General features: G+C 38.3%; 1 protein-coding gene and 1 long non-coding RNA gene across 7 annotated transcripts in view; one reads left to right on the top strand and one right to left on the bottom strand.

Annotated features, from left to right (window-relative positions):
* The window catches only part of ZNF385D (zinc finger protein 385D), an 896,556-nt gene that overhangs the window by 790,293 nt on the left and 83,351 nt on the right, over nt 1-22,912 (top strand). The gene's annotated exons all lie outside the window — the stretch shown is intronic.
* Nucleotides 7,845-11,717, bottom strand: LOC123575685. Its single transcript, XR_006700930.1, has 2 exons — nt 11,058-11,717; nt 7,845-8,323 (listed from the first exon to the last, which is right to left on the bottom strand). It is a non-coding gene; the product is annotated as an uncharacterized LOC123575685 (long non-coding RNA).

The raw sequence follows: 22,912 nt of genomic DNA, 5'->3' as shown, positions 1-22,912 counted from the left end.
AATATGGTCTCCCTCCTGTGAGCTTGCTTCATTTTCTGACTTCAAAATACTTGGTCTGTCCAAGGACATTAGATGGCTTCACAGTGGATCCAGGCTTTGCTTGGTAACTTAATACCAAACACATTGTTAGGGCCTTCCATCATGTAATGCATCCACAAATAAGATGAATGGTCAGTGATGTAAATACCCACATGTTAGTTAGGTTAGGGGAACGGTAAATGAAAATGAAGTGAGCTTTGTTTCCAGATAAGTTGTCACTGTTTTATCCCCAGGAAGAGTTAGGATGATCAAGGGCTCAAGCAGCACCTCATCTTAGAGGACATATGGGAATATTTAACTGTAATAGATCCAGCTCCAGCTCCCCATTTTTGGTTCATCTGGTAAAAATGTTGGAATCACACCCTGTGTTCAATCTATGCAAATTATGTTAGATCTGCCTCCAAAATAGACCCAGTGATTTCAGGGTATTTTCCGAATCCCAACAGAAGCCCCAATCTCCCACAGACTCATGTTTATCAGGAATATAGACAACTATGTATCTCAGAAAACTAGCGGGTGACAAGCAGTGGCATCTGGTCAGGGCAAAGCGGGATCACAAATAGACATGAACAGTGGCACCACTTTGCTTTTCCCTTTGTGCGTGTCGGCTCATGTGGAGCAGTGAGCATATGTGGAAGTGACTAGTTAGAGGTACATCATGGGTTAAAGAGAGTTTCTAGCCTAATCTTCAAAGTTAAATTACTTAGACTACAAACTTTTCTCCTCTCTATACAAATCCAAGCTGAAAGAACAACAATAAAAAACCCAAAGTGGATGTATCTTCCCTTTTCGAATTCTTTACCCATTAGAGCACTTTCCCTTTATTCTTATTCTACCAATTCTTTGAGTTGACTTGAAGTTCCACAATAATTATTCTCTGTGCCTAACAAAACAGGAACAGATAGAGACATACATTTTTCTATTGCCCCAACTCTTGACAGCTGCCATAAGATGAGATCTTCATAGATATTACAGAAGCCCAGGTTTCTTCAGTAACTCAATAGAATACTATGACACTTCCTAATAACCGGGAGTGAATATTTTCTAAGATTTTGTGCCATGGAAAAGATGAGGATCACAGCTGTGGAATGATTCAGGGAACTCTTAAGTGTTAGGTGTTCTACAGGGTTACTGTTCACCAGCAGTTAAATGAACAAAAAGAAAAAAAAATATTATCAACTTTATTTGATAATTCATACCTAGAGTAACCGGATTCTTTAGAGGCAGAGTGATGGGTGCTGAACTTCCTACTTTCTTGCCATCGCGTAAAAATCTAGGCAAATTGTTACATCCCCATTGCCTTGTTCTCTGGATGACTTAGCCTAAAATGAAAGAGTCCGAGGTCCTAAGAAGACATTATCTGAAACTCATTCTACACATCTGTCTTGTGATCTCAATTTTATTTATGTGGAAAAGAGAGTTGAGGAAGATTTAAACACCTGGACTTCTTTCCATGAGGCTCTAATTCGCCCTATGGAGGCAATTGCTCAAAAGAAAACAAATAAACACAAATGGCAGCTAAATATTTCTCCTTCCATAATACTAGAAGGCATCAGGGGTGTCTTTCATGAACTATTGCTTCAAAAGCCATCCATCACTGCAACAGTTTTCCCATAGATTAAGGGCTAGATTTGCATTCTAAATTAGTTCTGCCAACAGCTGCTGTAAGATAACTTGGCTGTAAGTTAAGAGTTTGTATTTGATCATCTGCCAGTGAAGATCATAAAATTCAGCTTGGCAACAGAATTTAGGAAAAGAGGTCTCCTCAGCCCAGCTGTGCTTATCCGACTGAGTGGCGGGTGTAAAAGCAGTGCTCCAGCTCTCCTTCTCAGGTCAGCATGTGAGTGATTTGTTGCTGAGGGAGTTTGAGCTTAGTTCCAGTTTCTTTGTGTAAGAGAGCTAAACTACCTTTTGTTGAGCTTGGAGAGGGGCAGGGGAGGGAGGATTATTTTAAGCCTGCTACAGTAAACATTCTACAGTGTTGATGTGGCAATCTGTTCGAATCTTTGCATGATCCCTTGATAAATCACCAAGACCATCATTTCAGCTTTGCACCTCGTCCACAAAATGCAAGTTCAGATGAGAAAGGAGTTATTTTCCAGGTTACTGTCTGCGCCAGATTCATGAAATGGAAAGACAAAGGGACCTTGGATCAGGCTGATCCGGTCTCAGCACATATTTGTTGTATGACTTTGAGCCAGTTTGTTTAACTTCTATGAATCTCAGATTCTCGTGCAATGAAGATGATAACACTACTGTGCAAGATGTCACTGAGGCTTAAAGGGAGTGTTGTAAGCAAAGCAACAGATTCACAGCAGGATTTAGAGTTAATTTTCTTTCCTTCTTGTATTTGATACTGGCATCAAAATGGTCATGTTTATCAAACTTGGTGTCTTTCCAAAATCACAAATTACATATCTGTGGCAAGGATCGCTAAATGTCCAATTCTTCCTTTATCTTTCTTCATCAATTAGATGATCGCATGTTAATTGGCCCCTGCCAATGTGTTCTATCCTTTTGGCCGATTCTTCTTTCCAATAAGGCATTAAGCATACAGAGTCACTAAGTTATTTTTTTAAATATAGGTAGAAATTAATTCTAGGAGCAATTTGTAGCTTGACTTAGTAACTGACAGGTTGATTCTGGGTTTTCTCTTTCTCTCTTTCTAATCCTAAGCCGCAAGATCTTCTGTAATAGATGTGGGTTTGACCTAACATTTTTCAAAAATGATATCCAGTGAACTGCTGTTCAGGTATCAGACAGTTGGCATTTTGAGTCATATAGATGGATAATAGATGCACAGCAATAGTTATAAATAAATTTATATGCCATTGACAGATTCGCAAAAGGTTTGCTGCTTAGGATTAGTGCAAGATGACTGGAGTTCAAATGCTTAGAGCACTAAAATGTTCCTGGAAGAGAACTGGCTTTGATTTCCAGATATGAGACTGTCAGTGGTCGGCGGAGGGGTGGTGGGAGGAGAAATAGGCATTTTCCAACTGATAAGCAATCGCTCGGTGCTTGTGGTTTTCTAGGTAGGGAAAAGTTTCTTATGTCAGCAATTCATGCGACAGGCCGGTGATAAAGTGACTTCCTCTGCTCCTGTTAAATGGTGAAGTGCTTATTCCTCAGTCCATTGGGAAGATTTAGAGCCGCAGCCTACAGGGCGAGGGCCACCTGTTCTTTCATCGCTAGAGGTTTGGTACTACATCAGTAATTTCAGGGACCTGTGATGGGTTGTGGCCTTGTTTGTCACTATCGCTTTATGCATAACTCGTCAATTGATGGCAGTGATTATATCCATCTTCACGGAATACAGACTCGGTTTGAATCACAAGATCTTTAACCCTTGAGTTTCAGGACCTTGAGTGAGGCAGTTGCTCGAACTCCCAAACCAAAGGGTAGTGATATTTTGTAGTGCCAGATAATGAACCTCACAGGCTATTTTTCTTTGTAAAGTGCTTTGATTTACTCCCTTACCTGTGTTTTTGAACACACAATGTCTGAATAGTTTCTGGCCATCGTAGGCATTCAGTAACTGTTGCATAAACTCAACATGTGCTGGAATGACTTGGTGAAGGATGAACAGCAATGGGAAGAAGAAGAAGGGGGAGATTGCTGGAAGTTGCTGGACATATTTCAATTTGGAATATTTACTCAGAATATTATCTTGTGTATAACTGACAGATGCAAACTTGTATACAAATGCCACTTGCATTTGTTTCAGATATGGGGCACAGAGGATTTCATTTAAATTTTTTTTAACATTTATTTTTTTTATTTTTTTTAATGTTTATTTTTGAGAGAGAGAGAGAGAGACAGAGTGTGAGCCGGGGAGGGGCAGAGAGAGAGGCAGACACAGAATCCAAAGCAGGCTCCAGCCGTTGAGCTGTCAGCACAGACCCCGACGCGGGGTTCGAACTCACAAACTGTGAGATCATGACCTCAGCTGAGTTAACCAACTGAGCCACGCAGGTGTCCCGAACATTTATTTTTGAGAGACAGAGAGACAGAGTGTGTCTCTGAAGGGGCAGAGAGAGGAAGACATAGAATCTGAAGCACACTCCAGGCTCCGAGCTATCAGCACAAAGCCCGATGCGGGGGCTCGAACTCACAGACCACGAGTTCACGACCCCAGCTGAAGCGGGATGCTTAACTGACTGAGCTACCCAGGCACCCTGAGGATTTTGTTTTAAAAGTGTTTTCTATTAGGCTTGAGAATTCATATTGGAACTATAGCTAGAAGGAAGCCAAAATGTTCCCTTTTTAAGAATATTTTAAAATCTAATTATCAGAAATCTATATTTAGTTAAATATGATGTTGAAGAGAGTGAAATTTTTGCAGCATGTACTATTCATCACTGTGTTCTCCTTCCCACGTACATCTTTTCATGCCCTCCCCCAATCCCCACTTGCTGACATTAGAATGGGCCATTCTAATTGCTAATTTTATAGGTCCAAAGTGGTCACATGCTGGCAGTTTAATATGATTCATGCATATGTGCATGCAAATACATTTTGGTTATTCTAACAGCAGTCTAGTGTGGGAGAAGCACACTTCATCTGAAAGCAAATTGCTCATTTTGCTTTTTCTTTTCTTTCTTTCTTTTTTTTTTTTTTTTTTTTTGAATGGAAATCTAGAAATCCCCTAAAAGCCTCATAAGCTGCACCAGGATTGGTCTCTGTGTCATAATAATAACAGTGTCGTGAGCAATCATAGATGTAACTATCATGTATGGAGCATTTAATGTGTTTAAATTCAGTGACTCCTTAATCCTTATGATGATGCCAAGCTTCCCGGGGACTGAGTCTGTCTCCCTACCCCGCCCCCTTTTCTTTGTTCTACCACCACAGCCCTAGTGTCTCGCACATAGTTTAGTACATGGGGCAGATTATAACAACATTTGACGCAAGCATCAATGAACAGGTAATCATGGATTGTTACTTCTACTTTGCCAATGAGAAGCTTGAGCTTTAAAAAAAAAAAAACTGCATTGGGGCGCCTGGGTGGCTCAGTCAGTTAAGCGTCGACTTTGACTCAGGTCATGATCTCACGGTCTGTGAATTCGAGCCCTGCGTGGGGCTCTGTGCTGACAGCTCAGAGCTTGGAGCCCATTTCAGATTCTGTGTCTCCCTCTCTCTCCGCCCTGCTCACACTCTGTCTCTGTGTCTCTCTCAAAGATAAATAAACATTTTAAAAATATTTTTTAAAAACGCTGCATAAACTCCCTGTGCCCGCAAGCAGGTGGAACCCGGTCTTCTGACCACAAAGTCCTTGAGTATCATTAGAGATCCTGCTTGCCTGGAGCCACGGCAAAAGGGAAGATACATCTTTTGACAGTTTGAACTGTGGTTTTGTTTCCTGTTTTCTTGAAAAGTCTTAAGAAACTGTGGCACAGATCTGAATTATAGAGCAAATGAGAGAGTGGGAGTTGAAACTAAGTGTGATGGTAGTCAAGCCTCCGGGGCATTTAATTAAAAACAAACAACAGCTCTGAGGTTTACCAGAAGGTACATGGGTGGGAGGATAGAATTAAGGAGAGCACTTGTCCTGATGAGCACAGGGTGATGTATGGAAGTGTTGGATTGCTATATCGTGTACCACAAACTAATGGAACACTGTATGTTAACTAACTGGAATTAAAATTAAAACTTAAAATAAAAAAATAAAATAACATTATGAGAAGAAACATTAAAAAATGTATAAAATTTAAAACCAAAAACAACAATAAAAACACTTTATTTTCCCACCAAAAATTAAAGGAAAAAAATAAGCCTAGAATGTGCCTTTTCAGGTAAGCTTAACAAGAATGAAAATACTTGAAGAAGAAAAAGAAATGTTTCCAAAACCTCTATAGCTTGCTCCCTATTTCTTTTAAATGTACCATGATAGCAGGATAAAATGTTTTAACTAAAAGGTACCTTGATAACATCCCACCCTTTCCCCTTGAGTCTTAAGAGTCCCAAAGAAAGTTCCCAGTAGGCAACTGAAGGGGGATGAACTGGCATTGGTGAGGAAGAAGACCAAAGAGTTAGGGATTGATTTCCTGCCCCCTTCTACTCCTACTTTATAACAGAGCAGATATTCTGTATTCCATCTTACTCACAAGTCTGGATTGTTTCTTTGCCACAACTTTTAAGAACACAGCTGTGTTGGGGCGCCTGGGTGGCTCAGTCGGTTAAGCGTCCGACTTCAGTTCAGGTCATGATCTCACAGTTCGTGAGTTCGAGCCCCGCATCATGCTCTGTGCTGACAGCTCAGAGCCTGGAGCCTACTTCAGACTCTGTGTCTTCCTCTCTCTCTCTGCCCCTCCCCTGCTCATGCTCTGTCTCTCTCTGTCTCAAAAATAAATAACACATTTTTAAAAAATTAAAAAAAAACATAGCTGTGTTACAGCCTTCATACAACCCTAGTATTAGGTTGGGAACATCTAGCCACTTGCCAGTAGAGAAATCATGTATTAGATGACCATGCATATTCACAAATTCATTTACCTCTCCTCTCAGTCCCTAAAGAGATCCATTAGTCCCTTTGGATGGTTATCAGGGATTCCTTCCTCCCTCATCTCCTCATCATCATTTCCTATTTTACTTTTCTTTTCCTCTACCAACATGCTGATAAGCTGTTCTCTGTATTTCTGCATTTCCCCCAGAGCTGACTCTCCATCATCTGCTTCTGTTTGGTTTTTCTTTAGCTGTATCTACAGCAGAGAAGGGCAACTTTAGATCTTGTATCCTCTGGGGTCTGGAGGGGGTGCTCAGACTTCTCAAGTTCCTTAAAATGAAATACCCATAAAGCGAACTTTTTTTTCCTCATGCTGAGGGTCTATTTTAACATAACTCTTCTAAATGATTATGAAAACATTCCTAACATCTTTTCTCCCTGTCTTGCTAAGACTACTAATGTTGTCTTCTCCCTTTAGTATAGCTTGGAGCTGATAGAGGCAGTTAGTTGAGGTTCCCAAAGCGGGGCTGGGGGGGGACGTCTGAGAGTTGGGTAGAGAAAAAGCTCTTCCTTCCACAAAAGGGTTCTAATGTGATGAAAAGATATTGAATGAAATACCAGGATGGAGACTCCAGAATTTCTCATTCAAATTTAGTTTTTATTCAAGGCCGCTGAAGTTTTGCTTGTCCAATTTGATCCTCACAAAGTAAAGAATAGACTTCTCTATAATAATTTTGCAAATGAAGAAACTGAGATTTGGGGAATAATAACTTTCTTAAGGTCATATAGTCCATGAGTAGAAAGCCAAGTATTAAATTCAGAACCATTAAATCCAAACTTCATTTCATTCCATTTTACTAAAGTAAGACTTATGCCTAATGCTTAGCTTATAGACCTGGAACCATGCTCTTTTGGGTCCTAGGTTATGGTAAGATTTATAGAAAGGTTTAAGTACTGTATTTCATTGTGTGTGTGTGTGTGTGTGTGTGTGTGTGTGTGTGTGTGTATTAACACACCTATTGTGAGGCGATATTTCTTCTTCACTTGAAGATGGTGAAAAATGAATGGATGTTTCCAAAAGGGACTTGAGGTCTATAGATGAAATTCATGTAAGATTGAAAAAAGAATCACAAGATTATCTTGGTGTCTGCTGAAAAGATGTTTTTTTAAAGGCATGAGTAAATTATTTTATTTTTTTAAGCTTCCTAAGTATGTGATGAGAAAGGACAGCCAGGAAAAAGGAAGACACATAAAAAGCCGTGGATGTGAAGGGCTCCTGAAATAAAAGTAGTACTTATTTTTGAAGTGCATGACGTTAAAATTTGGGGGAGTGTCATCAATCACTTGCAGGACTCTCTAGGAAGGAGCAGGATCTTTTGATTTATTGTCAAAGTCAAATAGGATATCAGAAACTGAAATTCCTTTGCACTATGATGAGAAGATATTACTCAGCTTTGATGAAAATACTCAGAAAATCCTCAGTCATAGTTCCAACTTTGGTTTCAGGTAGAGCATCTGGGGAAACTGGGTGTGCTGGCCATACCAGAAATTGATTTGGTAAGGATTGAGAAGGTAATATATAGAGGTGATTTGAGTCCATCCATATCTATGGTTTAGCACCACATCTAGGTCTTTCGTTACTCTAGGCTATCCAAAGAAACACCCAAAGAAAGATACATCACAAACTTGCCTCTTTTAGAATCATGTAATTGTAGATTTTCGGAGTACTTCGGTCTTCATTTAGGCAAAGACTAGCTAAAAAAATAAATTTGCAGACTTAATTGTGACTATCTGCTCACACACTGTTTCTTCTTTTCCTTGGCTGGGAACTCTGTTTATCTAGATTTAAAGCATAATAAGAAGGTAAATGCATTTGTTAGTTTAATATAACCCTGATTGTTGTGTAAATCAATCAAAAGATGTATACCAGCTCCAATGGTCAATATTTTAATTTTTCCTACGTAATATCCAAAATACGTGTACTTCATCCATTGACACATGTCTTCCAGGTGGTGATTTCAGAAATTCAGGCCCTTGCATTTTATGGTGTTAACATCTTTAGAGTGTGGCTTCTAAGGTGATTGTGCTTGTTTGATCCAATGGGCAGAAGAGAAAGAACCTAGAAAACTATGCTTGGGAAGTTTTAGTAAACCAGGGTGAGACATATTGCAGGTCCTTTACACTCAGAGTCATTGTCTATTACTCAACCACATAGCTACCTAGGTGTAAGAGAAGTATAGTCTGGCTGTTTGCCAAGGAAGAAGAAGAAATAAATTTTCTTCTGTGAATTCCTGACATTGTTCCCCAGAAGCTAGTATATTACAAAAATGATTCTGTTTTGTGTCTGTGGTAAAGATATAGGATCATAGAAGAAAGTAGGAAATGTACTAGGGCTTTTTAAATTTTTCTTTTTTTTACATTTTACTTATTTTTGAGAGGGAGAGAGAGATTGAGATGGAGCACAAGTGGGGGAGAGGCAGAGAGAGAGGGAGACACAGAATCAGAAGCAGGCTCCAGGCTCCAAGCTGTCAGCACAGAGCCCGACATGGGGCTCGAACTCACAAACTGTGAGATCACAGCCTGAGCTGAAGTTGGATGTTTAATCGACTGAGCCACCCAGGTGCCCCTATCAGGGCTTTTTAAAAAAATCTTTTCTCCCCTTCTGGTTATATGTGTGTGTGTGTGTGTGTGTGTGTGTGTGTGTGTGTGTGTGTAATTCATTTATATATATGTATTATACATATAATATATAGTTCATTTTCCTAAATATTTGTGCTAAAGACAGAACTATTTGAAAAGTTCTTCATGTTGTAATGGAAGGATCATGAGTTTTGGAAACAAGAAGACCTGGTTTCAGATATTTCCTCTCTGGCTTACTCCTTCTGGACCTTGGGCAAGTCACTTAGACATTATGAATCTCAGTCTCCTCATCTGTGAAATTAATATAATAAACTCTAATTTTGATAAAATCCCTTCATAGTATGTAGAATGTATTAGTTGGCAAATATTTGGTATTTGCTGTTTTTATCATTATCTGGGCACCTTTATGTTCTTTTTTCCTTACCTGAAAATCTATGGAAAGGATTTCATTAGTTATATTTACACTAAGCTGCTATAACAAATAGGCCTTAAACTAGAGAGACTTGAGAACATGGATGTGTATTTCTCCTTTACTGGTTTTCTGCACTGATCATTTCTGGTCGTCTGGTTCCATGTGGTTTTGGTGACTTAACAAGTCATGGCCATTCCAGACATGAAGGATATTGAAGACCAGAGGGTAACCAATTTAAAATACTCATCTGTAGAGGAAAGTCTAAGTTAAGATTAGACTCTTATTTAGTCTTTATCTGAAAATTTACTTTCAATATAACAAATCAGTTTACTGCTTATAAACCTTTTGTACCATTGCTCTGTTTTAGGGACTGGGAAATTTTCAGGTGAAATGGTTTATGTTGGATATATGAATGAACTTGGGAGACTAGTGGGGAGCTGTGCCTTCACTTTTTAGCTTGTTGCTTACAATACCAAGCTATATCACCTCTCTCTAAGTGTGGCAATCATCATGAGGGTGTGAGAGAAACAATCTTGATTAAATACAGAAATGTTGAAGATATGTTAATCAGTAAAGTATTTTATGTAACAATAAAGAGTGTGTTCTTAATTTTTATATAATAACATATAATTAGTTCAACAAATAGATATTGAGCAACAGCTACTATAGGAAACTATTGCTGATAGGAAAAAAAATCTCTGAACATCTGAAAGGATTAATATTAGATGGTTTGTTTATAGGTTATTTTGTATTATCCCTTCTCTTTATTTAAACTTTCAAGACTTTCTGCTCTGAGGACTTTGATAAAAAAAAAAAAAGTAAAAGTATTTAAAAATAACTCATTGATGTTATTGAAAATGTTTACTCATCTTTGTGCTTTTGTGAATGATAGAATCAAAATGCAGGTCTGTTTCCAGATATGCACTTATAATATGGAAACATATGTGAGCAGAATTAGATAATAGTGCTTAGTTCAGAATGATAGTGTCAGATGACCAAGTTTGCATCTGGAGGCCGCCTAAATTGGCAACTGCTTGACCAAGCATTCAGATCCTTCATTTATTCCAGACCTTTCCAAAATCCATTGTTTTAATCAATTGATTAAGCATTAAATGATCCCATTCTGTATTACAATTGCCAACAATACATATGTTATAACAGTGGACACTTCCATAACTCCTTTTATCTGACATAGCAGTCGCAGTCAGTAGTGACTTCCCTTCCAGAAGTCGTTATCTCTCTTGGTTTCCGTGATACGAGATTCTTCAGGGGCTTATCCTATTTTCATTACTACATCTTCTTTATCTCCTTTTCTTGATCCACTTCCTGTAACGCCTATCTATGTGGAAAGCCCCACAGCATAAACACTAGTTGAATACATAAATATTTAAATGAACAAGTAAATAAATAAATGTAATCTTCAACCTAAAGGAGGGACACTAAATAGCGTTTCAGGATTTGGGAGCACAATGAGCAGAGGAGCATGTGGAACCCTTCCGCTTGAAGGATTGCAGGACTCACCATGCAAAGGTGCGCACACAGCATTGGCTAAGCAGCCTCAAAGAACAGGGGCTCCACAATTCCTTATCGAAAATGGAATTTTGGAATGGTTTTGCAAACTTCATGCTTGATTTTTCCCTTGGTTTCCATGCAACTTGAATCACTGACTCATTCTTGAAGTTCTTTTGTTGTTTTAATACATTAAATTAGCTCATTACAGCTGAATATGTAGTGGAAAATAGCATCTGTTTACACTGTAATAATATAAAAATTACTTACTAGTAACAGAATAAAGAGCAATTTGCAAAAGCTAATCATATTTGTGCACTTGTCTGCAAAAAGTAAATTGTTAATGTATGCCCAAGGGGGGAATCACTTGCTGGTTTAAGCATTGGAAGCGGTGATATTAACAGGCATCACTTAGACAACTCTGGTATTTAAGATTGGATACAAATATCCCAACTTGTCATGAAAATATAGATGTTTATTAGTTTTGTTTTGACCCTGGTAAATTCAAACAATGTGGAGATTCATATAATATCATAGAAAATTCAATGGTTAGAAATTTCTTAATATTTACAAAGTCAGAAAGTTTTAGTAAGTCTTATTTAGAGAAAACTTTTTTTGACTTTTCTTAGTGCTAATCACAAATACTGTTGGAAAAACATGTCAAAAGCAGCCCCCCACACCCTCAAAGCATTAAAATGAAAGAGCTGTTTAAAAATTGAAAAGGAGTCGACTTTGGCTCAGGTCGTGATCTCATGGCTTGTGAGTCGGAGTCCCGTGTTGGGCTCTGTGCTGACAGCTCGGAGCCTGGAGCCTGCTTCGTATTCTGTCTCCTCTCTCTCTGCCCTCCCCCACTCATGCTCTGTCTCTCTCTCTCTCTAAAAATTAATTAATTAATTAATTAAAAATTAACACTTGAAAATATTGAAAAAAATGTAGACAAGAATCTTAGATTTAGTGATCTTACTGAGTTGTGGGGTTTTGTTCCTTCACATGTAGAAGCCGGAAAGTACTTAAATTTTATAATTATTGACTTGTAAATGTCACATGTATAAACAATTTTAAAACCTGATTTACAGAACAAACCCTTTCTCCTTTGGTCATCACAGATAGAGGGCTTCTGTTTTGTTTTTCTCCCACATTTGTCGGAGGTGGGGCGGGGGGGTGGGGGAGAAGGAAACCTAGATGAAGTTAATCTTTAAATTCCCTTTTTCCAGATGCCAGGGTGAGACCTATTCAACTAAGATGGTCTTACTTCAGACATGTTAATAATATTCATTAAGCACAGCTCTCTTTTACATTCAGTCAGCCCTTGATTAGTAGTCTCATCCTGCCTTGTTGCTTTTGACCTACCCTTTAATAAGATCTCTGTAAGTGGCTCATTCCATCCGCTACAATTTTAACTGAGAGAACAACTCACTGCCATGTCTGGAGGCCACCTCATTGTGGCCTTTAGTAGTTGGACTTTTACCAAACCTCATTTTGCTGCTCTAGCGAGAGAACTTTTATCCTCATGAATCCAGCCTCTGGAGACCCAATGCTGAGATGCAACATTCTATATATGAGAGAAGTGTGTCATTTATTCCTCGTTCACTTATGTTGGTGCGAAGTTTAAGAAAGGAGTGATTCACCGTGTGACTGAAACTTGAAGATTTTAAGCACTTTAAGGAAAGACTTGCTTTGAAGCTAAGTGCTGAAGTATACTTGAGCTCAGTGAAGAATTTGGAAATATGTTCTCCCATACACGACCAGAGTCTTCATTCGCTCATTCAAATGTTGCAGCTGATTAAGGATTGTGTTTCAGTGGTTAAACAGGAAAAAAGCTTTTATTTGCCTTTCAAATGGCATTTCCCAGTGGCTTCAGTTACCATCTGTTTCTGATAACTCCCCAGTTTAGCCCCAGCCTAGACTTCATCTCTCAGTTCCAGACCACATAGCTAATCGCAGAGCCCATATTTTACGTACATGTTTTAAAGACTCCCGAAACGCAACATATCCCAACCCAACTGACGTTCTTTCCCCAGACATTTAGATCTCTGTCACTACCGACAGTTCTGGGGATGGAACCTCGAATCGTGTGTTTGCAAGAACCAGAAACCTGCGAGGCATATTTGAACCACCTCTCAAAGGTCATTATCAATTCTTGACATTTTTAACTCCCACATTAAGCAAATCTGTGCCCTCTTCTCTCTCTTCTTTGTCTTTCATCATCTAATTCTTAGCGTGGCCATCTCTTCCTTTGGCCACTGCGATAAGAATCCACTCCTCTGCTCCTCTCTCACTCTGGCTCTCCTCCCATCCAGAGTTCTTTGCTCTTGCCGAGTGATCTCACAAAAATGCAAAATTTGTGTGTTTCTGTGTTTCTCAAAGCCATCAAGCAGCCTTCCATTTGAATAGAGAGTAAAGAATATAATCCTTAACCAAGCCTACAAGGTTCTCTGTGCAAGAGCTGACTTGTGCCCAATAATACTTCCTGATGCCTGAAGGCTTCACATTTTGGGATATAAACAAATATCGCATAGTTTTCCGTACTGTGTTTACAGCATCAGCATCGCTTTATTGGAATTGGCATGGAAAGAATTAAACTAGGCAGACCCTCAGAATGTTGCTAATAATAGTATCTAAAGCATGGGCCTAAGACAGACTCTGAGTGAAATTCTATGAATTAATGACCACAAAAATCAAGATTTTTTATTTATGAGCTTAGTATCTGTGCACTGTTTAGTCTTACTTGTGTCCTTTGCAAGGTGAGCCACTATGAAGTTGTATAACAGGTTGTTTTCCATGTTCCAGTCTCTTTTGGACTGGGAAGAAGAGCTACGTCTGTGGTCTTTGGAGTTAGACAGGTACACACCGTGCATTGCCCTTACTATGCGGTCGAGTGGTTCTAGCTTCCAGAGTCTTAGTCTCTCCATTTATAAAATGCTCACGGTCAGTGTCATTCCCTCATAGATCTTTGTAAGGAATGGGTGCGAATGTTCATATAAAGCCTTTAACACACTACCTGGCACAGATGAGCATTCTGTAAATGCTTCAGACAAACATCCACTGTGTAAAGGAACAGCAGGATTTCCTTAATGCATTCATAGCACACTGAGTTCCTCCACCAGACATCACTCAGGAAAAAGAAACCCTCTGGCCAGAATTCCACCAAGGGCTGCTGAATGCTCACAAGGGATACTGTGCTATTAACACCTCACCATTTGTGGAAGTTTTCTCTAAGCCTTAAACTCTTGGGATTAGAGTGCCTAACACAACTCCTGTACCCATGGTCAATCATGGAAAATAAATATTTTTTTATGCAAAAGGAAGAAATTTTGGTATAACAAGAAGTCAGGCATTTATGCATGCCCAGACAACTCAATCTTCGGGAGTCATTGCCATTGTTTCTTGCCAGCTCACCCTCCCTCCAAAACTTAATCCAAGGCCATAGCCATTTCTTTCTGCAACTTTGGTTGTAGGAAGCTAAAAATGACAACAAACACTTTTTTTCTGCCTACCAAATATTTTCCTAAGTCCAAGAAGAGACCACTATTAGAGCAGTTGGGTGATTTTGCTGGGTTTTGCCCATAAAATGTCTCACCTCAGATCTCTTAGGTCACAGGAGTATCTTGAGGTGGGTCCAGTTGGAATAACTTATCTTCTTTAAAAGTATTTTGTTTTCTCTCCTTCCTAATCCCACAATTTCCAAAAAATAACAGTTTATTCACAATTTTTTTTTTTATTTCCAGAGTTCTAACCTAGGCACCAAATTGATTTATACAGATGAACATTAGCTTTCTTTTATTTTGACCAAAAATAGCCATTTATTTTTATTATTGAACCCCCATACCAAGAAGCCTTAGGTACTTTGAGATAATTTACTTCATTGAATTTATGAAGGCTTTGCCGATTTTTCTAATCATTGGCATTTTTCCTCCTGATTTTGTAGATGTTCTTTATATAATAAGAAATTTAACTTCTTTGCAGTAGGATTTGCGAGTATTTTTCATATTTTTTCAAATGTTTTTACTCTGGTATTTTTTATAGAGGTGTGTAAATGTAATTTATCAGTCTGACTTGTCTTTGTTCTATTCTCATAACTACAAGAACGTCTGGCCGCAGTTCTGTGAGTCCTTTGTGAATGAATGGACAGCAGCTGGAACACAGGTGGATCATGCCTATAATGGTCTAGGTTCTTGACGTTATATGTGATATCATTCTTCATCTTTTCCTGGTGTACCCAAAGTGCTTCAGAAAACTGTTATGGTGCCTAACACTGACAAAACATCTGCCTCAAATATAAACCATTATTTTGTGAACCCAATAAATCATATTAGCAATTGCATGTCTTAGAAGTGATCTTTGGGACACGTCCATTAAAGTTGCAATCAGGACAATTCTCAAATTTATGAATTAGAGACTAGAAATGCTACAAAATTGGGATGCCTGGGTGGCTCAGTCGGTCAAGTATCGAACTCTTGATCTCGGCTCAGGTCACGATCTCACATTTTGTGAGATTGATCCCCACAGTGCAGAGCCTGCTTGGGATTCTCTCTCCCTGTCTCTTTGCCCCTTCCTCTCTCTCTCTCTCTTTCTTCTTCTTCTTCTTCTTCTTCTTCTTCTTCTTCTTCTTCTTTCTCTGCCCCTCCTTCACTTGCCCAAGTGTACATGTGCATGTGCTTTCTCTCCCTCTCTCAAAATAAACACTAAAAAAAAAAAGAAATGCTGTGAAATTATAGAGGGAAGCCCTTTCTTCATTTATGGAAATGTAGGGAATTTAATAATTTTTCCCCAATGGAAGGTACTCTTTTTCAGAAAATACAGGGTGTATTTTATTATGTGGGTTTTCAGGGAGGAAAATGGGTTAACAATGTCATAATTAATTTCTCTATATTGTTTTAGAACATAATATATTTCATTTTGAAAGGTTAAAAATAGTGTTAACAGAAAATAGCATTCTCCGAGTACTGAAAATTACTATAGGAATTTAGTCTTTCAGATAAATCTTAAACTGCAGAGTCATCACTGGAATAATTCATTGCATTTCCCAGATTAAAAAAAAAACTTGTTAGTTATTTATCAAAATTTTTAGAAAATGAAACAATCTCGATATTATTCCTTTGCTACGTTCCATGCAAAGAGAGCGCCTGTAAATAGCACAATTTGCAGTTGATGATAAGCTTCTCCCTGAGAAAAAATAATAGTTTGTGTTTGTGCCAGATGCTTTTGCAGCATTAAGTGCCATAAAAATCCCCTAAAGTGTGTTCAGCAGATAAGGCAAAGTGCCAAAGAATGGCAAAGAATTAAGTTGAACCCTGTTCACATACAAAATCCATTGAGACACCATATGCATATTTCCATTTTAAAATCAAAATGTGAAATTAACTCAACATGCATTTAATCGGCACCTATTTAGAGATCCATCCTAGGTTCTAGGGACAGAATGATGAGTAGCATCAGGTCTTTCTCTCTCTGTTGAGAAATTCAGTCTCTACTAGAAGAAACAGACATTTAACCCTTCGTGTGTCAGTGACAAGTGTTATAATGCAACCATACCCAAGACTGCAGGGAAGAGGTAACATGTGATGAGTAGATATCTACCAAGCAAGTAACCGTTCTCTAGACAGAGGGAAGTTGTCATGCAAAGGCTTGAAAATTACTTCTTGTGGTGGTATTTTCTGTAAGAGAATACAAGGGAGGCCTGTCCCTCCCTGATCTACACTGAAAGTGGTTGTCCTCTCTAGAGAGCAGGCATCGTGACGGTGAGGGTCACGACTGTGGGGTTGTGCCAGGGGGCAGGCAGGTTGCCTGGAGGGGGAAGCTGGAGGTTATTTAAGGGAAGCATACATGTCATGCCAGGAAATAAAGACATTTTTCTCTGTTACTGATACCAACACCCACAACAGCTTGACCCTCCCCTACAATTAGATTCAACATTTCTAATTCCCCCCACATTTTAACTAGCACGTGACAATCACCCACCAAGCAAAGTATTAAATTATGGGCATTGTGAAAAGGTACTGAACATTGAGCAATTAGACAACATGGTTCTTCTGATTTCTCTTAGTTTCATACAAAAACCTTTTTTGTGATTATATCCCTAGAATTAAAACTCATTTGAAGTTTCTGGCTTACAGAAAGCTCCCATCAATGTTGACCAAACTTAGGCAAGGCCACATGTTCCTTTTGACTTCATTACATCATTTGTACTAGCTTCTAGAACCCACTGTTAGCCATTGTCCCCCCCATCAAGACCCCACCACTAGAGGTCAGTGAGGCAGCTATCTGGATTGCAAATACACATAAACCGTGGTTTCACAGCAGGAACCAGACAAAACCTCTCAAATTAGCTCCTCTCACTTAAATAAGTACTCTATCACTCACATTACATACTTGAAAACATTAAATAGTTAATGTTTAAAAATCATGAAGTTTATAGATGTATTGAGAAACTTTGAAGAGGTAAGTGAGTCCAGCTAGATTATTTTTTTCACAACTACATAAGTACTTAGTGACAAGGTATTTTCTTTGCTTATAAAATCAGAGTTACCTAATGTAGCTGAGAAATTGTGACATGCCTCTCTTCTTTTACTTTATTTTTTTTTTTAATTTCTTTCTTCCAGTGCGTAGTGGTACTGTATAAAAATCACTCTACTCTTGTGGCATTATCTCTTTTTTTTTTTTATCTTTTTTTCTATTCCTGTGACTCTTACTGTTCATTTCTGTATTGAAAAGCACAGAAGACAGGAATACATTTAAAGTAAGGCATCAATCACTTGAGCTCAAAGAGAACACTCTTAATTGAATAGTGTTTTTCACTTTAGGGCTCAGTGCAAGTGAATTTTCATTTTTATTTGTAATGTAGTCATCCACTTAACATGTGAGCTACATAATCACAAGTTAAATTAAGTTATTAAATACTCCTTATGGGGCATGTAATTAAGGGAGAAAAATACCTGTATCACGTCATTTTGCCCACTATATAGGAGAATTTGAAAGGTTCCTGTATCCATTGCAGGAGGGCAAACGTAAAACAAAGCACTACTCTTTCAGTTCCTTCTTCAAATGTTTTGTTAAGTGAAGTAGCAGAGAAGGCATTCTCCCAGCTTACCAGAGTGGTCTTTATGTGTCTCCCGGCTAGAAGTTTCCCTCAGTAAAAGAGCCGTGAGTACATGATAAAAGAAGCTAGACATGTCTAACACTAAGTCAGTTTGTTGCAAATAAAACAGTGGGCCATATACTTGTTATAGTAATGTTTTAAATGTTGTGCTTGATTTTATTTATTTTTTTCATAGAGTTGGGGATGCCCCCCCCCAAATGAATCATAGCAAAGCATTCATCATAAAGGTAAAACTAATGGGTACAGAGGGCCAGGCTGCAACAAAAATTAGAAGAACAAAGGTCAAAATTGCAAAGAGAGAATTGCAAGGACTTGGGAAGCACTTCTGTGAGACTTTAGAATTGTATGGAGGTCACCAAGGTTGATTTGCTCTTTTGTATCTATCCCTCTTTGATAGAAGTTCCCCCAAGTGCCTGTGTATAGGAGTTATTTTTTATTTCTTGTTATGTCTTGGTTTTTCTTGGGTGATACCCATTGTTCATATTTAGTAAATGTTAAATTTTTAAATGATTAAATATTAATCTTAAAAAAACCTAGACTTTGGCTATTTACTAAAGAAGGGCCCATCTTTGAAGAAAACGCTCTAGTATTTAAGATGAGTGGTTCTGAAACTTTGATATGCATTGTAAGCTTCTGAGGAGGTTTTAGAACCCAGATTGTTGAGCCCAGCCCCATCATTTCTAACTCAGTAGGTCTGGGATGGAGATTGAGAATCTGCATCTCTAGTAACCCAGCTGCTTCTATGGCTACTGGTCTGGGGACAGCTCTCTGAGCACTATGTCTTTATTTCTATCAACGTTAAATGAAGCTGAGAGTTGATAATGAAAGAATTAAGATATAATAATTAAGACAGAATACGATAGAATAGAATAGAAATCTGCTGCTGGTATATACAAAAGTGATATTCAAAATGTTTAATAAGCCGCTGACCAATTTTTAAAAAATATTTTAACATTTATTCATTTTTTGAGAGAGAAAGAGAGATTGAGCGGGGGAAGAGGCAGAGATGGGGAGACACAGAATCTGAAGCAGGCTCCAGGCTCTGAGCTGTCAGCACAGAACCTGACATGGGGCTAGAACTCACTAACTGTGGGATCATGACCTGAGCCGAAGTCAGATGCTCAATTGACTGGGCCACCCAGGCACCCCATCTACTGCTGACCAATTTAAAATGCGCACTGCGAGGCGCCTGGGTGGCGCAGTCGGTTAAGCGGCCGACTTCAGCCAGGTCACGATCTCGCGGTCCGGGAGTTCGAGCCCCGCGTCGGGCTCTGGGCTGATGGCTCAGAGCCTGGAGCCTGTTTCTGATTCTGTGTCTCCCTCTCTCTCTGCCCCTCCCCCGTTCATGCTCTGTCTCTCTCTGTCCCCAAAATAAATAAACGTTGAAAAAAAAAAAAAATTAAAAAAAAATAAAATGCGCACTGGCCCTAACCCATAGGGCTGAGCCTGTACACACTGTTTTAGTATTAAACTTGAGTGAATGTACACAACATAGAAACAACTGCACGTAGATAAACCAAAACATTAAACTTTCCTGAAGTAATTTTTTAAAATAATTCTTAAAATGTAAATCTAAAGTAAGTGTTTTAGAATTTAGGATACTATATCATGTTTTGTCATTTTATTTTTTTTATCTTCAAAATAATAATCTCAGCCAAAATTAAAAACATGAGGTAACTTATTATAAAAAAAAAAGGAAAGAGAGAAAGAGAGGAAGGAAGGAAGGAAAGAAAGAAAAAGAAAGAAGGAAAAAAAGAAGGAAGGAAAGAAAGAAAAGAAAGAAAAGAAAGAAAAAGAGAAAGAGAGAAAGAGAGAAAGAAAGAAAAGAAAGAAAGAAAGAAAGAAAGAAAGAAAGAAAGAAAGAAAGAAAGAAAGAAAGAAAATTTATCTGGCTCAGGTATTATCTCTACCCCCTGCCCCAAAATGGATCACAACTTCTCAATTAACTACACTTTACTTCGCTGATGTTGCATTTTAACATGATAACGTTCATTTAATTTTCGTAGTTTCATATGTGGCAAAATTACATATTAAAAACTAACAAAGACTACCATGTTCCTTTTGAAATCATGTGTTTATGAAAATTAATATTGGTTGTGGGAGCTACATGTTTGTGCTAATAATAAACTTAGTTTTTAAAAATCATATTAAGATACCTTGTATTAAGGAGACATAGGATAAAAGTGTACAAGGTATTGATGCTAATGAGATAAGATGATAGATACATATGAATATTCACACAATATTATTCTGTGAGTTTCATAAGATAATAGGGGTTTATCAAGAAGTCTCTTACATGAGTAAAATAAATGTGTGGGTGTATGTGTGTGTGCGTGTGTGTGCGTGTGTGTGTGTGCGTTTCAAAAGAATGAGACTTCTCTCCCAATTGTGGCCATTTAACAGTTATTTTTATCTACTTTGGGACTTCAGTTACATTTAAACTTGAAGCCATTTTGAAATGCTGAAGATAAAATTTGAAGATGAGAAAGTATGACTGGCTACTGATGACTAGGATGTGGTGATGACATTTAAAGTGGCATCATTCTATTCTTCAGGAATGTGTGTGCATATCTTTAATGTCAGCACTTGCCTCTGGGATGACACTTGTTAGATTTCATGCTGTCATGTGCTATTTCAAGGGTGGTAGAGTGACGTTTATTATACAACACCCTAATATTACACTCATTATTTAAAAGGAAGTTGTCAAAGCCCAGTTTCTATTGTTCTGCTCACTTCTTTGTGTACTATGATCATCTGATTCTGTTTCAGTCTCAAAATACAGAATGCTGAAGTGTGCCATAATGAAGTAGTCCACTTATTTAACCTTGGAATCATTCCTGTAAAAAATAATGGGTTGCTTGTGTCCGATGGTCCCCAGGTTTCTGGGAATGACTTGATTCAGAGGCTAATAATAGGAAACAGCCCCGAGGGAACATGAGGTGGTATGGTACATCCAGTGCCTCTCTGCCCAAAGGAAAAGCAGCCGAGGCCCAAAGAAACATCTCTGACCAACTGCTGCTTTCAAAAAATCTCCCAGCAGGACTCCCTCGTAGGCTACAGCTTTGTCTGCAGTCACAGAAATATTAGATGGGGCTGAATAATTGATTCAGTCCAGGAAGTGGCTGAAAGGGATACAGGGAGCTCGCTGGATATACTTCCTTTGCACAAGGAACACACCTTTATACCACACACCTCTATCAAGATGGATCAAGATTTATGGGGTCAACATGCAGAGACTAGAAAATTTATACCGGTGTAAACCAAGAGCAGTCCAATAAATCCTACGAACATTAAATAAAGGTCTAATGTAAAATATCCAGAAAGGGTTATCTGTCTACATTTGGTTTCCAACTTGTATGCCCAACTCCTCCCCACCACTTATGCCCTGCACTGTCATAATCACATTGACGCCTCCAGTGTTACCAACCCCTCTATACTTTACCATTCCCCCTAAATTCTCTATGTCTTGATCTCTCCATAGCACTTTGGATCTTCTTTTTTTTTATTTTCAAATTTGGGGAAGGCTTAGTTACCTTTTTTTTTTAATCAGATAATTTTTAATTGAAATAATTATTATCAAGATGCTTTGGGACTATTAATTAACAAGTGAGTATACATTTTTATTATGTTTTTAACAGATCAGGTGTCTCACTTGGGAAGGAGCCCACCAACTCTTGTTTATTCTGTCACCCCCTTCTCTCTATGACTCCCTGAGCCATTTCACTGGATGGAAGCATTGGCTTAGCTGTGCCTGTGAAGAGAGTATTTTGGGGAGGTGTAAATACTCTCTTCACTTGCAGGGGTTCCTTTGGAGTAAGTTTCTTAATATCCAAAATAGTGACATTCACCTGGTCCTATGGTGTGTTAAAACAGAGTCTTGCCTGATTTGAAATACTACTGAGAATGCAGATTTGCAAGGAACCTTAAAAAAAAAAAAAAAAATATATATATATATATATATATATATATATATATATATATATATGAGGTATAAATGGAGATAGCACTGTTAATATAAACCCTGTCTTTTAATACGTATTACATATAAAACATTCACTTCTATGTCAGGAATAAGAATGCAGACAGAGAGAAGAGAGGAACTTTGCTTTAAGAGAAAGTGTGTAGCCAGCTGTCTAGAGAAGAGGACCATCTATATTGTGGATTTTATTAAAAATGCATATTGCCCTCAAAAGATAGGGCCAAAGGAATCGATTTGTTAAGAAGGAGAACTAGGCAGGAAAAAAAAGGACACAACTCTGTTCATCAAAGTGGCATTCTTTATGTAAAATCAGCCCAATCCAACCTATCATTGGTTCTTCAATTAACTATAGCAAGTCGTAACTTCACATTTTGGCTCGTACTATGTCTTTTGATGTTATGTGTTGTTGGAAAACTCGTAACCGATGCATGAGTGTCCTCTCTGTTCAAACTGTTTCTAATATATGATTTCCTTGTCCAGTGTTCTTTCAATAAGGGTACCTAGTCCTTTGAGAATATTTGTCAGAATGATGCGAATGAAGGTGTGGATTATTTCTTTGCCTATTTACAAAAAGACATTATACTACAACCCTACTTACCACAATTGCTGTGACAAAGAGGACAGTGTGGTTATTATTTTTTTCTGGAAAAATGGAGCCAGAACATGGAGTGGAACATGGATTTAAATAAGTCACGGGAAGCAATGGGTAGTCTGACAGACATAGTCCTCCACTAAGATTTCTTCTTTGTGAAGTGTCTTTTTAAGGGTTTCGAGCTGGGAAACTTTCTG

The sequence above is a fragment of the Leopardus geoffroyi genome, chromosome C2, assembly GCF_018350155.1.
Source record: "Leopardus geoffroyi isolate Oge1 chromosome C2, O.geoffroyi_Oge1_pat1.0, whole genome shotgun sequence".
In the NCBI taxonomy this organism is placed as follows: domain Eukaryota; kingdom Metazoa; phylum Chordata; class Mammalia; order Carnivora; family Felidae; genus Leopardus; species Leopardus geoffroyi.
The sequence above is the reverse complement of the archived record's forward strand: the minus strand, read 5'-3'. Positions and strand labels throughout refer to the sequence as shown.